The sequence below is a fragment of the Hyperolius riggenbachi genome, chromosome 10 (assembly GCF_040937935.1).
Source record: "Hyperolius riggenbachi isolate aHypRig1 chromosome 10, aHypRig1.pri, whole genome shotgun sequence".
Taxonomy (NCBI): Eukaryota; Metazoa; Chordata; class Amphibia; order Anura; family Hyperoliidae; genus Hyperolius; species Hyperolius riggenbachi.
This window is the reverse complement of record NC_090655.1, coordinates 39,988,373-40,004,230: the sequence shown is the minus strand read 5'-3', so window position 1 is coordinate 40,004,230 and position 15,858 is coordinate 39,988,373.

Here is a 15,858-nt window from a genome sequence, read left to right as displayed (position 1 = left end):
AAGAGATGCAGCCGCAGGGGGGCCCAGAATCCGCAGGGGGGGCCCAGAAGCCGCAGGGGACCTGTGGGAGGAGAAGTTTCTTCTCCCTGTCTTGAGAGACTGACAGCTAAGGGCACGGAGAAAAAAAACCTTTCTACTCTCTGCACAATTGTTCTAACGACTGCATCTGCACACGTCACTGATAACGAATCATACAAAGTTTTGTAGACAAAGATTTGTAAACAGTCCCTATTCAGTGTGCAGCGGGCTCTTCTGTACTTCGCCCAGCCCCCAACCTCTCTACCCCTCCCAAAGTGCTGTGTACTGTAGTGATGCTGGAGAAGTCTGCAGAGCCAGTTCTGCTCCATCAGAGATGGACAGAGTAAGTGTAATAAGCTCAGACTGGAAGCACACTTGTCTGTGTGCGTTTTCTGCACACCATGGGCCATATGCAATTCACTTTTTCTCCTTAGTTTTCTCCTAGGTGATACTTTTAAATCTGTCAATAAAATGCCCTTTAAACCATTTACATACAAGAAAATACTCAAAATAATTTTTATAGTACTTTTTCACCTACTTTTTGGTACTTTGTAATTGCAGAGTGCTGGAAAGTTATTTTAAACAGAAGATGAAAAATGATCTCCTAGGAGAAAAAGGGAATTGAGTACGGGCCCATGTGTGTCTGTATGTGTGAAAACATGCAGGTTTTATCACAGAAGCTAATGTAACTTGACAGAGAAAATGTGTGCAGTGCTTCACTGCTGTCTGTTTTATCTGCATGGGGAAAACACTTTCAAGTGTGCACTAACCAATTGAATAACATTGGTTCTCAGTTTACCTGTCCAAAGTTTGACGGCCGTGCTGGTTTGCTGTGCACCATGGTGAGATTGCTCTTCCTCAGTGATATCAGGTAATGTCTGTCTGCCTTATCAACTTTCCATGGTTTTTTCTCTACCATTGTTAAAGCTTACATCTATTTTTTTTAAATTACTGCTTGCTGTTCAGTACCTTCAACGAGACTCTATTATGGAGGGCAAGTCTGCCATTGTAACCACGGGTAATGGCCGGGGAATCAGAGTTCAATTCCGGTCTGGAGTGGGAGCTAGAGATGGGCTGAACCTCCGATTTTAGGTTCGCGAACCTACCGCGGAAGTTCGGTTCGCGCAAACATTCGCGAACCGCAATAGACTTCAATGGAGAGGCGAACTTGGAAATTTAGAAAAAATTATGCTGGCTAGAAAAATGATGGAAAAGATGTTTCAAGCGGTCTAATACCTGGACGGAGACATGGTTGAGTGGGATACACGTCAAAAGTCTTAATAAAAAACCTAGATTTCACTCACACTTCACTCCACTTTTTAAAGGTCAGAAATCACATTGAATTTTGAATTGCAGGCCTAAACTGCTTTACAACATCTTGTATGTGTATACATCTATCAGGAAGTGTAATTCCTTCTCCCTCCTTCCTTCTCCCTCCCTCCTCCTCCGGAGGATCTTGTCTTCCAGGGATTTGTAGGATGTCAAAAGCATGCTCACATACACTGGCCAGGAATCGAACCCAGGTCAACTGCTTGGAGAGCAGCTATGCTCACCACTATACCACCAACACTACAGGCTGAAGCCAGCCTAGCTGGCCTGGGAAGGATGAAAAGCTAGGCGGCCATGCAACCATTCCTGCTAACCTAAAGCTTACTTGTGATTACAACACATTGGCTTAAGACTTTACCAAATCCAATGCTCCAATATGGGGAAGCTTCTCTGTTTGCTGTTTTTTTGTTTTGTTTTGTTTTGTTTTTTTAAGTGTGGTGTCACAGTTCACTAATTTCTTCAACTACAAGAAAGGCCAAGGAGTAGTCTTAGCTACAGTAATATCTATGTTACGGCAGGGCCCTTATTACACTTTCTCTTACAGGGCTATGGAAACCGTTTTGCCCATGCGATAAAGCGAGGTGCAAAAATGAAATCATGCCTAGCAGAGGTTGGTTTTGATCCATCAACCTCTGGGTTATGGGCCCAGCACACTTCTGCTGCGCCACTCTGCTTACATTTGGTATTACAAATGTGCAGTTACCTGTCACACACACACACACACAGGTACCCTGAACAGGTGGAATGACTGGTGGTATTAACAATTGTGAAATTTAGAGGATCGCAGCCAGCACGCAGTACACAGTTGTATAAAACACAATGTCTGTTTATTTTGCAGCAGTAATATAAACAGCTTTTCTCCAGCATAAATTGAAAAATAAATGTTAAAGGGACACTTAAGTCAAACAAAAAAAATGAGTTTTACTCACCTAGGGCTTCCAATAGCCCCCTGCAGCTGTCTGGTGCCCTCGCCGCCTCCCTCCGATCCTCCTGGCCCCGCCGGCAGCCACTTCCTGTTTCGGTGACAGGAGCTGACAGGCTGGGGACGCGAGTGATTCTTCGCGTTCCCAGACACATTAGCACCCTCTATGCTGCTATATGGTATATGATATATGCTATAGCAGCATAGATGGCGCTATTGTGGCCAGAAACGCGAAGAATCACTCGCGTCCCCAGCCTGTCAGCTCCTGTCACCGAAACAGGAAGTGGCTGCCGGCGGGGCCAGGAGCATCGGAGGGAGACGGCGAGGGCACCGGACAGCTGCAGGGGGCTATTGGAAGCCCTAGGTGAGTAAAACTCATTTTTTTTTTACTTAAGTGTCCCTTTAAGCTTACTTCAGCTTTGTAGTCCATATAACAGTAGTAATAGTCCAGCTTATTCAGATACAGTTCATTTAAAGATGAACTCCAGTAATAAATAATGTAATAAAAAAAGTGCTTCATTTTTACAATAATTATGTATAAATGATTTAGTCAGTGTTTGCTCATTGTAAAATCTTTCCTCTCCCAGATTCACATTCTGACATGTATTACATGGTGACATTGTTACTGTGGGCAGGTTATGTAGCTGTTTCTAGCTGTTATGGCTGTTACAGACAGCTGTAAACAGCCATTTCCTGTCTGTGAACATTGTTACATTGTGGCAGTTTGCCCAGAGTACCGCGGTCCCAGAGCTTCTTGTGGGAGGGGTTTCACCACAATATCGGTCATACAGCGCCCCCTGATGGTCTGTTTGTGAAATGCAATAGATTTGTCATGTAAAAGGGGGTATCAGCTACTGATTGGGATAAAGTTAAATTCTTGGTCGGAGTTTCTCTTTAAGCCAAAGCCATACACACAGCAGTCCAAAGTATGGTTTGGCTTCCAGCAATATCTCCAACCAGACTTTTCAGGAGCTCAGCAGCACACATGCTCCTCCACATCAACTCCACCCTGACTGCATGTGAGCTGCTTCCTGATATGCAAAAATCTTAGAGCTTCTCTTCAGCTTTATAGAAAACCAGGTGTGCACCTGGGTGGAATGGGAAGGCCCACCCTTCCTTCCCTCCCATTCCGGGAGTCCGGCCCTGAAAAAAACAACAAAGGCAGCAAGCTGGCTTGCTGCCAACAATACCTGGACTCCCCTTCCAGGTACACATCTGATTTTAAAGGGACCACAGTCCAAATAACTGGGAAATGTACCTCCCGTCCAGCACCCAGCCCCGATGACCCCTACACAATGCGTGCGCTCATGTAGGTATAGGTAGGTAGGTGGACTAAACAGTGAACAGGTGCAGTGATTGGGATTACAAATGTGCAGCTGGCTGTCACACACACAGACTGCAATGACTGGTGGTATTAACAATGCGTGCGCTCACGTAGGTAGGTAGGTAGGTAGGTGCACTGAACAGTGAACAGGTGCAGTGATTGGGATTACAAATCTGCAGCTGCCTGTCACACACACAGGTAGTCACTGAATGTGCTGGGCCTGGCAGTGGCACAGTAGGAATTACACCAAAGGCCAGCTGCGACTGACTGACAGGGCTGTATATAATGCAAGTGGGCCAAACACACACACAAAAAAAAAAAATAGATCACAAGAACAAGATTAGCTCTCAAAAGAGCTGTTGAGGGGTGGTTTTTAGCAATAAGAATCAGCAAGGAGCAAGCTAACAAGTTTTCAAGAGCCTAACTAAGCTTTTCCTATGAGAGTCTGCAGCAGCTCTCCCTTCTCTAATTACTGCAGGCACACGAGTGAGTCCCATGCCTGATGCTGCCTGCCTTTTATAAGGTGGGAGGGAGGAGTGGCTCCAGGAGGGAGTGTAGCCTGATTGGCTACAATGTGTCTGCTGACTGTGATGTAGAGGGTCAAAGTTGACCCTAATGATGCACTATGGGGCGAATCGAACTTCAGCAAAAGTTTGCGGTTCTCCGCGATCGCAAACCACGGAAGTTCGCGGGCGAACTGTTCGGGCCATCTCTATAGAGAATATTAACCATTTGGCATAAAAGGTGGATGCAAGATACAAACAACCCACTGATCACATTTCCTTGCACAACCACCTCCTGCACTCCCCCAGCCCACTGTGTAAGTGCAGAGTATAGCACAGCAGAAGTTGTGCTCTCACCTCTCCACTGGAGTCCAGTGTTGTGCTTCCCCCCATCTGCTCACCGCTCGGCCTAGTGCCCGGCATACTGGAGGCATCATCATGTTTCATGTTTTTATTTTTTACACCAATAATAAAAATTAGTAACTGCGAAGGTACATTTATCATATCTCCCAAGTGTCCCTTTTTTGGAGATATAGTCCCTCTTTGGGAACTCAACACCTCTGTCCCTCTTTCTTTCGCATATGTCCCTCTTTCAGCACTGGTATACAGATCTATTTAAATATATCTATTTTTCTACTGAAAAATGTGTTTTATTGGCTCTACACTTTACTCCAATGCTTCAAATTGATTGATTTATTTTATTAATTATTTATTTAAGTATTTTTTATTCTCAAATGTTAATACGGATAAAATGGATCAGGATAGAGAGGACCAGTGTGGTTTGAATTATAAAACAACATATTTCCTAATGAAATCTTTATGGTATGTGTGACTAGGGGTGTGCCAAGGGGGCGTGATTAGGGGTGTGGTGTGGCAAGGGAGTGGCTTAAGTGTCCCTCTTTCTTTTCTGGAAAAGTTACGAGGTATGCATTTATGTCTTTTTCTTTTATTGGTCCATGTTCTTTTCCACTGTGTCCAGTTTCATGTAAGAATATTGTAAGCAAATCTGCAGGTCGCTATGCAGAGTATATCACAGTGCAGAAAGAACATGCAAAGGCTGTGTGTAGATTCTGGCCTAGTAAATTAATGCTACACACTACCTGTTGGGACATGGGAGGCACGGGGTAAACAAAGAGATCTGTACTAAAACTCTGTCATTCAGGATCAGCACTTTTACAAATGCCTCCCGTGTATCACCGACTTACAGACAGGAATCCATCTTCAGATCTAACAATGGAAAGAAAAAAAAAAAGAGAGACCGAGATTAATAAAGACAAAAGCATAACATTTAAATCTTTAGAGGATAGATGAACTAATAACCAGGTTTCTGGTTTCAACAATTCATTCTTCCTTCAGGCAACGTTTGTGGTTAAGTGTACACAAGTGGTGGGGACGCTTAGCGCTCCTTCGCGTGTTACAAAATGTTCAAGTGACATTGACAGCTTACAGCCCCGGGGGACAACAATATGCTAATACAAGGTTCAATAACACTGCAATGTCTGCCTCCGCCCGCCCGCCGCTAGGTAGCTAGAATGATTTTGAGATTTGCAGCACGTGGAAGCTCAAGCAAACCCCAGCATCCATTTCCTGGAATAAAGTAGAAGACCTCCGCCCAAAAAATTCCTATAAAGATGAGGGGTGGACTGCTGGACCGTGCACATCACTGTTGACCGAAACCAGTACAGCTTTCCAAAGGGCATTTTCTTTGGCCTATGACAAAAATACGGGAGTACAGTAATGATTGGGATCACACTAAAAGCCAAATCTGATCATTTTCAGCAACTGAAAAAAATGGACATATTGATTTGATATTGATTCTGTGTTAACCTTAAAGGGGTTCTGTGGACTTTCGAAATGAACAAAAACTACCACCTACCTGGGGCTTCTATCGGCCCCCTGCAGCTGAAATGTCCCGCGGTGTCCTCCTCCGATGCTCCGTTGCCCGTCGCCGGTCCCATTGTAATATTCGTCTAACAAAACGAATAATGCTCACTCCCGTGCGCGTCATCGGGAGCTTACTGCGCAGACGCAGTACGAAGTTTTCTTGTACTGTGCCTGCGCAGTAAGTTCCCGATGACGTGCGCGGGAGCAAGCACGTGCAAGCCCACAGTCTAATCAGACAGCTGATTAGACCGGGACCGGCGGCTGGGACTGGAGGATCAGAGGAGGACGACACGGGACATTTCAGCTGCAGGGGCCAATAGAAGCCCCAGTTTTTTGTTTATTTAAACAGTCCAGAGAACTCCTTTAAAGAAAACATCCGGGAAAGTTAAAAAAACAAACAAACAAACAAACAAACAGATTACTCCCCTGGGGCTTCCTCCTGCCCCTGGAGGCCTATGTGTCCTTTGCTGCAGCTCTGCTCCAAGCCAGTCTCCTGGGGTCCACACACTTGATCCTCTCAGTACCTCCTCCACTTACATGGCTACTCCTGCAGTTTGAGTCTCCCTGATCTGTCCTGCTCAGACCCTCAGTGTCTGCCTACAGCAGAGAATGGAGGAAGAGGAGGACAGCTGATCTGCTTCCTCGAGATCCAAACTCAAAAGCTAATTACCAGAATTCACTTCTCTGTACTGCTCTGTAATCTGAACTGTTGCTCAGCTATCAGAAGAACAATTGCATACACCCAGCTTACAGGAACTGAATCTTTGTTTTGTTTATCTTAAACATGGTATGCTCTGGTCTGGCTAGCTAGTTAATCAATGAGCTGATAACAGAGGAATTCAGTTTTCCTGGTAAGTGCACACTGCTAGAGTCTGGAAACAGTTAAGAGGCCCATACACCTAACGATTTTCCCGACGATATACAGCAGATTCGATCACTGTGATAGAATCTTCTGTGAAATCGTCATGCAAATGCTGACAGAACGATCGATTTCCGTCCGATATCAATCGTTCCCGTCGATTCCCGTCAATCCGTTCATGCGGAAGATTTTTCTTGATTGCCGGCAGGTCGGGAGTGCGTCGATAGCGGCGTTCGAATGCCCGATGACCGAAGCAATACAGTAGCAATACATTACCTGCTCCGGCCGGCGCGACTCCCCCCACTCTCCGCTGTCTTCTTCTCCGCTCTGGGCTCCAGGGCTGCAGCTTCACTGAACTTCCTGTCCCGGCAGGAAGTTTAAACAGTAGAGCGCCCTCTACTGTTTAAACTTCCCCCGGCAGGAAGTTCAGTGAAGCAAGCCAGCCGGACCGGAGACCAGCGCGGAGAAGAAGACAGCGGAGACTGGGGGAGTCGCGCCGGCCAGATCAGGTAATGTATAGCCGGCAGTGGCAGCTCCACAGATTGTGATCAGTTTCATGCTGAAATTGATTCACAAACTGTTTGCAGTAAAGGCAGCCATACGATCCCTCTCTGATCAGATTCGATCAGAGAGGGATCTATCTGTTGGTCGAATCTGATGGCAAATCGACCAGTGTATGGCTACCTTTAAATGTATGCCACTCAGCAGGGAGGGTAGGCCCCAGCCACTGCAGGGACCCTATACTCCTTTAATTGCTGGTAACGTCCTGACGTCGGTCTTGCTCTATATTACTACATGTTCTGAAGCTGATCTGAAGCTGAAGTTGTGATGAAACCAGGGTCCTTGCTGTCGATGCTCACTGCGTTCCGCGGAATTCTTTTTTCCGCGATTCCGGCTGGAATTTGGTGATTCCATTCCGTCGCATGGGTACGGAATTGCCTTAGCGCTATAGCGGAAATTCCGCGGAACGATGCGTAATTCCGTCGGAATGCGGAATTTTGTAAGCCAATCACAAGGAAGCCCCTAGAAGAAGTTTGAAGTGAAAACAACAGGATTTCTTCATGAAAATAGGAATTTCTGCACCAATCAGAGGCTTACAAAAACCACCCAAACGAATTTCTGCATGAAAATCAGAATGATTGCAGCACCAATTACAGTGTTAACAAAAACCAATCAATCCTATGTTAGCAACCAGCTCCCCAGCTATCTCACCTATCCCACCATTTTGTATAGGTCCCATAGCCTACGCGACACCTCCTGCGGCGCAAAAACCACCGCCATGAAACCACCAAAAGGTCCCACAGCTTACGCGACATCTCCTGCGGCGCAAAAACCACCGCCATGGAACCACCGCCAGGTCCCAAAGCTTACGTGACACCTCCTGCGGCGCCAAAACCACTGCCATGGAACCACCGCCAGGTCTCATAGCTTACGCGACACCTCCTGCTGCACCGAAACCACCGCCATGGGACCACCGCCAGGTCCTAAAGCTTACGCGACACCTCCTTCAGCGCAAAAACCACCGCCATGGGACCACCGCCAGGTCCCAAAGCTTACGCGACACCTCCTGCGGCACAAAAAGCACCGCCATGGAACCACCGCCAGGTCCCATAGCTTACACAACACCTCCTGCGGCACCAAAATGACCGCCATGGGACCACCGCTAGGTCCAATGGCTTAAGCGGCACCTCCTGTGGCCCCAAAACGACCGCCATGGGACCACCGCTAGGTCCCATGGCTTAAGCGACACCTCCTGCGGCGCCAAAACAACCGCCGTGGGACCACCGCTAGGTCCCATGGCTTAAGCGACACCTCCTGCGGCGCCAAAATGACCGCCATGGGACCACCGCTAGGTCCCATGGCTTAAGCGTCACCTCCTGCTGCAAAAAAAAAAAAATTAAAAAAATTAAAAAAAAAATCATCCCTAGTCCTTGCACACTGCATCTGCTGCAGTGCAGTGCAATGGACAATATAATCGCATGCGAGACTGCAGGACTTCTGAAGAGGTGCCTACATTCTCTGGAACTCCCTTCCACCACCTAACAGACTTGCCCCATTCTTCAACAGCTTCAAACAAGCCTTTAACATTTTCCTCTTCAAGATCGCCTATCCCACACATTAATGCCACAACTCGTTCTGCATAGCAACTGTTATGCAACCTTTACCTAGTGTGTCCCTAACCCCTTGCCTTTAGATTGGGAGCTTCTGGCAGGGTCCCCCTCCCACCCCAGTGTATCTAACTTGATCATGCATGAAGATAGATGTTTTAACACAGAGAGAATAACCCCACTAAAGCAAACCTGAACTAAAAATAAACGTATGAGGTAATTAATTGCATTTGTAGTGCTGGTATATAGAACTTTCCTGGAATCTCACATTGCTATTTTCATATTAAATGCTGCATTTCTAAGGCTAAACAGCAGCCATGTCTGTGTGGTGTAAAATTTGCTCCATTCAGCTGCAAAACAAAAGAAATAGCCCTTTGAACATATCAGTACTACATTTTATCAGTAGTGTTGCCTAAGCCAAAAAAAAATACTTTTGGCATAGAGCTCCAGGTGCATTAGCCTTATTTGCATAGGTAAAACACTGTTTAATAAACCCTTGCAATGCAGAAAAAAACTAAATAAAAGGGACTTTAGACAATATCTTAGTAGGACTAGTTCTCTATGTACTCATGTTTATCTCATCAGGTCACATGTCAGTTTCAGTATGCTTTAAGCCTGGCTAGGTAAGATTATCATGTTATGCAGCAAGGTCATGGGGTGAGGCAAAACTACTCTGCACAAATCACCACAGATCCTGAGGGTAGCACATTACATATGGCTGAGGGGGCCCTAGAGATTTCCAATAGATTTATTGCTACAATCTATTTGAAATCTGAGTGCAGATTAAAGGGGCCCATTCACCTAACGATTTTCCCACCTATATACAGCAGATTCGATCACTGGTCAGCAAGAGAGTCAGGCAACTGGTATTATTTTAACAGGAAAAATCCACATCCTTCTTAGTTTAGGTTCACTTTAAAAGGATTTCTGTACATTTCCAAGGTATTACTCACAGGCTCATTTGAAACATCATTTTTGAAACATCGTAGGCCATGGGACTTAAGGCTACTTGCACACCAAGACATTGCGTTAGGTGCTACGTTAAAGTCGCATAACGTGCACCTAACGCAAGGCCTGGTGCTCTTCGATGTGGACGTCAGAGTGAGCCGCGTTGTGCAGCTCACTCTGTCATCCGTTATGCCGTGATGCGCACTCTTGGACGCATGCTGCATCACGTGGTCCCGCCGGCCAATCGCCGCACAGAGCGGCCGCACCAGGAAGTAAACACTGCACGTCACAACGTGCAGTGAATATTAATTAGCCATGTGCCTGGCCGCTCTCCTCTCCTCCCCAACATGACTGCGCATGTGCAAACAGTCTAACGCGGCTTAAGCCGCTGTAACGCCGTAGCATGCTGCACTTTCGGCAGAACGTGCAGCGTTACATGTAACGCAACGTGGGCTGTGTGAACAGCCCACTTGTGTTACATTGCTGTGCGTTGGGGGAGCGTTACAGGCTGCACTAACGTGCGCCTGTAACGTCTTAGAGTGTAAGCAGCCTAAAGGTTGTTCCAAGGCGGTCATCACAATTTTTTTGTGTGTAGCAGCAGGAGTTGTCATAGGCCATGGGACCTAGAGGTTGTTTCACAGCAGTCATTACAATTTTTGTTTTGAGCAGCAGGAGAAGTTGTAGGCCATGGGACCTAGAGGTGGTTTCACAGCAGTCATTACAATATTTTTTTAGCAGCAGGAGAAGTTGTAAGTCATGGGACCTAGAGGTGGTTTTACAGCAGTCATTACAATTTTTGTTTAGAGCAGCAGGAGTTGTCGTAGGCCATGGGACCTAGAGGTGGTTTCACAGCAGTCATTACAATTTTTGTTTGGAGCAGCAGGAGTTGTTGTAGGCCATGGGACCTAGAGGTGGTTTCACAGCAGTCATTACAATTTTTGTTTGGAGCAGCAGGAGTTGTTGTAGGCCATGGGACCTAGAGGTGGTTCCACGGCAGTCATCACAATTTTTGTTTGGAGCAGCAGGAAAAGTTGTAGGCCATGGGACCTAGAGGTGGTTTCACAGCAGTCATTACAATATTTTTTTAGCAGCAGGAGAAGTTGTAAGTCATGGGACCTAGAGGTGGTTTTACAGCAGTCATTACAATTTTTGTTTAGAGCAGCAGGAGTTGTCATAGGCCATGGGACCTAGAGGTGGTTCCACGGCAGTCATTACAATTTTTGTTTTGAGCAGCAGGAGAAGTTGTAGGCCATGGGACCTAGAGGTGGTTTCACAGCAGTCATTACAATATTTTTTTAGCAGCAGGAGAAGTTGTAAGTCATGGGACCTAGAGGTGGTTTTACAGCAGTCATTACAATTTTTGTTTAGAGCAGCAGGAGTTGTCGTAGGCCATGGGACCTAGAGGTGGTTTCACAGCAGTCATTACAATTTTTGTTTGGAGCAGCAGGAGTTGTTGTAGGCCATGGGACCTAGAGGTGGTTCCACGGCAGTCATCACAATTTTTGTTTGGAGCAGCAGGAAAAGTTGTAGGCCATGGGACCTAGAGGTGGTTTCACAGCAGTTATTACAATTTTTGTTTGGAGCAGCAGGAGTTGTCGTAGGCCATGGGACCTAGAGGTGGTTTCACAGCAGTCATTAGAATTTGTTTTGGAGTAGCAAGACAAGTTGTAGGCCATGGGACCTAGAGGTGGTTTCACAGCAGTCATTACACTTTTTTTGGAAGCAGCAGGAGAAGTTGTAGGCCATGGGACCTAGAGGTGGTTTCACAGCAGTCATTACAATTTTTGTTTGGATGTAACGATTGGTGTCAGCGAGAATAGATTTCTCTGATTATTGGTGATCTGCAGTATCACCAATAATACAGATGCTATACCTGATTATGTGTGATCTGCAGAATCACCAATAATACTGGTATAGCCAGAAACAGGACAACCAATGTAAGGGTAGGTGTTTGGTGCAACAGTAATGATAGAGATACTCGCTTTCACAGAGGAGCTGGGAGATAGGAATATCTCTATATAACAAAGGAATACAAACTCCAGCAAGCTGGAGATACAGACAATAGTGAGATAGTTCACCCGAGGAGTGGGTAGAACTAAGTTTAGACAAGCGTACTGATCACCCGAGGAGCAGGTGATTCAGATGGTAGTGTAGCCACTATCACCTGAGGGGCAGGTAGAGAGGATAGTACTGTAGTGACTATTCACCAGAGGAGCAGGTGATAAAGACTGTACTGCAGCAACCGACCACCTGAGGAGCAGGTGATTCAGACTGTACTGCAGCTACTGACCACCTGAGGAGCAGGTGATTCAGATAGTACTGCAGCTAGTAATCTCCTGAGGAGCAGGTGATTCAGGCTGTACTGCAGCTACTGACCACCTGAGGGGCAGGTGATTCAGATAGTACTGCAGCTAGTATTCACCTGTGAAGCAGGTGATGCTAGCAGAGTATCCCTCACCAGTGACTAGGCTCACTGGTGAGGACAGAAGAGTCAGACAAGCAGATTTGGCAACGAGCGGACAGATGCGGTACAGAGACAGAAAGCTAGATCAGAGTAGTGTTTCAGGCAGAGTCGGCAACTATATCAGATAGGCAAAGGTACAGGATCAGAAAACAGAAGAGTAGTCAAGCTAGCAGAAGGTCATAACAAATAATACAATTCAATTAGTACTTTAAGCTATCAACAGAATCTGGCTAAGTGTGGATCCCCAGCTCCTGCTGGTTCTAGCACACTTTAGGATCTGACTAGGTCTGAGTGCTAACACGTAGCATTTGCAACAGCAGACGCGGAACAACTGAATGACCTGTCCTATATATACTGTCACTCAGCCAATCCGAAGCATAGCTGGAGTCAGCTGATCGCCTGATCAGCTGACTCCCCTTCTAGTTGCATAAAGGTGCTGTCGCCTGGCGCGCGCGCGTAGCCTTTAGTCTATGAGCAATAGAAGGACCAGGCAAAGCACCAGCATGTAACCGCGCGGCGGAGACCGCTGGCTGCGATGCGGAGATAGCCGCCATGCCGCTTGCTGTTGCGGCCGTATCTCCGCTATCCATTACATTGGAGCATCAGGAGTTGTCGTAGGCCATGGGACCTAGAGGTGGTTTCACAGCAGTCATTAGAATTTATTTTGGAGCAGCAGGAGTTGTCGTAGGCCATGGGACCTAGAGGTAGTTCCACGGCAGTCATTACAATTTTTTTGGAGCAGCAGGAAAAGTTGTAGACCATGGGACCTAAAGGTGGTTTCACAGCAGTCATTACAATTTTTTTTGGAGCAGCAGGAGAACTTGTAGGCAGGCCATGGGACCTAGAGGTGGTTTCACAGCAGTCATTAAATTTTTTCTGGAGCAGCAGGAGAACTTGTAGGCCATGGGACCTAGAGGTGGTTTCATGGCAGTCATTACATTTTTTTTGGAGCAGCAGGAGACGTTGTAGGCCATGGGACCTAGAGGTGGTTTCACAGCAGTCATTAAAAATTTTTGGGGAGCAGCAGGAGACGTTGTAGGCAATGGGACCTAGAGGTGGTTTCACAGCAGTCATTACAATTTTCGTTTGGAGCAGCAGGAGTTTTCGTAGGCCATGGGACCTAAAGGTGGTTCCACGGCAGTCATCACAATTTTTGTTTGGAGCAGCAGGAGAAGTTGTAGGCCATGGGACCTAGAGGTGGTTTCACAGCAGTCATTACAATTTTTGTTTGGAGCAGCAGGAGTTGTCGTAGGCCATGGGACCTAAAAGTGGTTTCACAGCAGTCATTAGAATTTTTTTTGGAGCAGCAGGAGTTGTCGTAGGCCATGGGACCTAAAGGTGGTTCCACGGCAGTCATTACAATTTTTTTGGAGCAGCAGGAGAATTTGTAGGCCATGGGACCTAGAGGTGGTTTCACAGCAGTCATTACAATTTTTGTGGGAGCAGCAGGAGAAGTTGTAGGCCATGGGACCTAGAGGTGGTTTCACAGCAGTCATTACATTTTTTTTGGAGCAGCAGGAGAACTTGTAGGCCATGGGACCTAGAGGTGGTTTCACAACAGTCATTACATTTTTTTTGGAGCAGCAGGAGAAGTTGTAGGCCATGGGACCTAGAGGTGGTTTCACAGCAGTCATTACAATTTTTTTTGAGCACCAGGAGAAGTTGTAGGCCATGGGACCTAGAGGTGGTTTCACAGCAGTCATTATAATTTTTTTTGGAGCAGCAGGAGAAGTTGTAGGCCATGGGACCTAGAGGTGGTTTCACAGCAGTCATTACAATTTTTTTTGAGCACCAGGAGAAGTTGTAGGCCATGGGACCTAGAGGTGGTTTCACAGCAGTCATTACAATTTTTTTGGGAGCAGCAGGAGTTGTCGTAGGCCATGGGACCTAGAGGTGGTTTCACAGCAGTCATTACAATTTTTTTGGAGCAGCAGGAGAAGTTGTAGACCATGGGACCTAGAGGTGGTTCCACGGCAGTCATTACAATTTTTGTTTGGAGCAGCAGGATTTGTCGTAGGCCATGGGACTTAGAGGTGGTTTTACGGCAGTCATTACAATCTTTGTTTGGAGCAGCAGGAGTTGTCGTAGGCCATGGGACCTAGAGGTGGTTCCACGGCAGTCATTACAATTTTTTTTGGAGCAGCAGGAGAAGTTGTAGGCCATGGGACCTAGAGGTGGTTTCACAGCAGTCATTACAATTTATTTTGGAGCAGCAGGAGAAGTTGTAGGCCATGGGACCTAGAGGTGGTTTCACAGCAGTCATTACAATTTTTTTTGGAGCAGCAGGAGAAGTTGTAGGCCATGGGACCTAGAGGTGGTTTCACAGCAGTCATTACAATTTTTTGGGAGCAGCAGGAGAAGTTGCAGGCCATGGGACCTAGAGGTGGTTTCACAGCAGTCATTACATTTTTTTTTCTGGAGCAGCAGGAGAAGTTGTAGGCCATGGGACCTAGAGGTGGTTTCACAGCAGTCATTACATTTTTTTTGGAGCAGCAGGAGAAGTTGTAGGCCATGGGACCTAGAGGTGGTTTCACAGCAGTGGAGCAGCAGGAGTTGTCGTAGGCCATGGGAACTAGAGGTGGTTCCATGGCAGTCATTACAATTTTTGTTTGGAGCAGCAGGAGTTGTCATAGGCCATGGGACCTAGAGGTGGTTCCACGGCAGTCATTACAATTTTTTTTTGGAGCAGCAGGAGAAGTCGTTGGCCAAAAGCATAGGGTTAGGATAGAATATAACGTCGGACAGCTGCAAAAGCTGCATTTTTATGATCTTAAAATGCAAAAATATGTGATGATAGTGATAGGCAGCAGTGTTTGAGAGGGAGACCATTTGAGGCTTGAAAAACAGCAAAATTTAGTCTGTCTAATCTTCATCATGATTCAGTGAGAGGGGCCTTGTAATTATCATTGATCCATGACTTGTTCATTTTTATTAACGTTAGTATGTCCACATTGTCTGTGGACAGACGGGTCCATTGGTCGGTGACCACACCACCTGCAGCACTAAATACTCGCTCAGAAAGAACACTGGCGGCGGGGCATGAAAGAACCTCCATTGCATGCTGAGCGAGTTCAGGCCAGATATCCAGTTGTTTTGTCCAATACTCCATGGGGTCATCATTACTCTCCATATTGTCTGGAGCACTGGCTGACCCCAAGTAATCATTCACCATACGGGCCAGCCGCTGGCGGTGACTACTTTGGCCGCTGGTGGTGCTGCTGCTACAAGGAGTATTGGAAGAGTCTGGCATTGACTGGTAAAATTCCTTTAACATACTCAGCAGGTTCACAGATTGGCTATTGGTGCTACTGCTGGGAGTGGGACCACCAGACCTTTGCTGAGTATGATGAGGCTTGGTAGCTTGGGCCCGGGATACAGGTGCAGGAAACGCATCTTCTACCCAACAAAGAAAGGCATCGCGGATGTGGCTCATCCTGGCGTCTGCTTGGGAGGGGGGTATCAACTGCCGCATTTTCCCCTTGCACCAGGGATCTAAGAT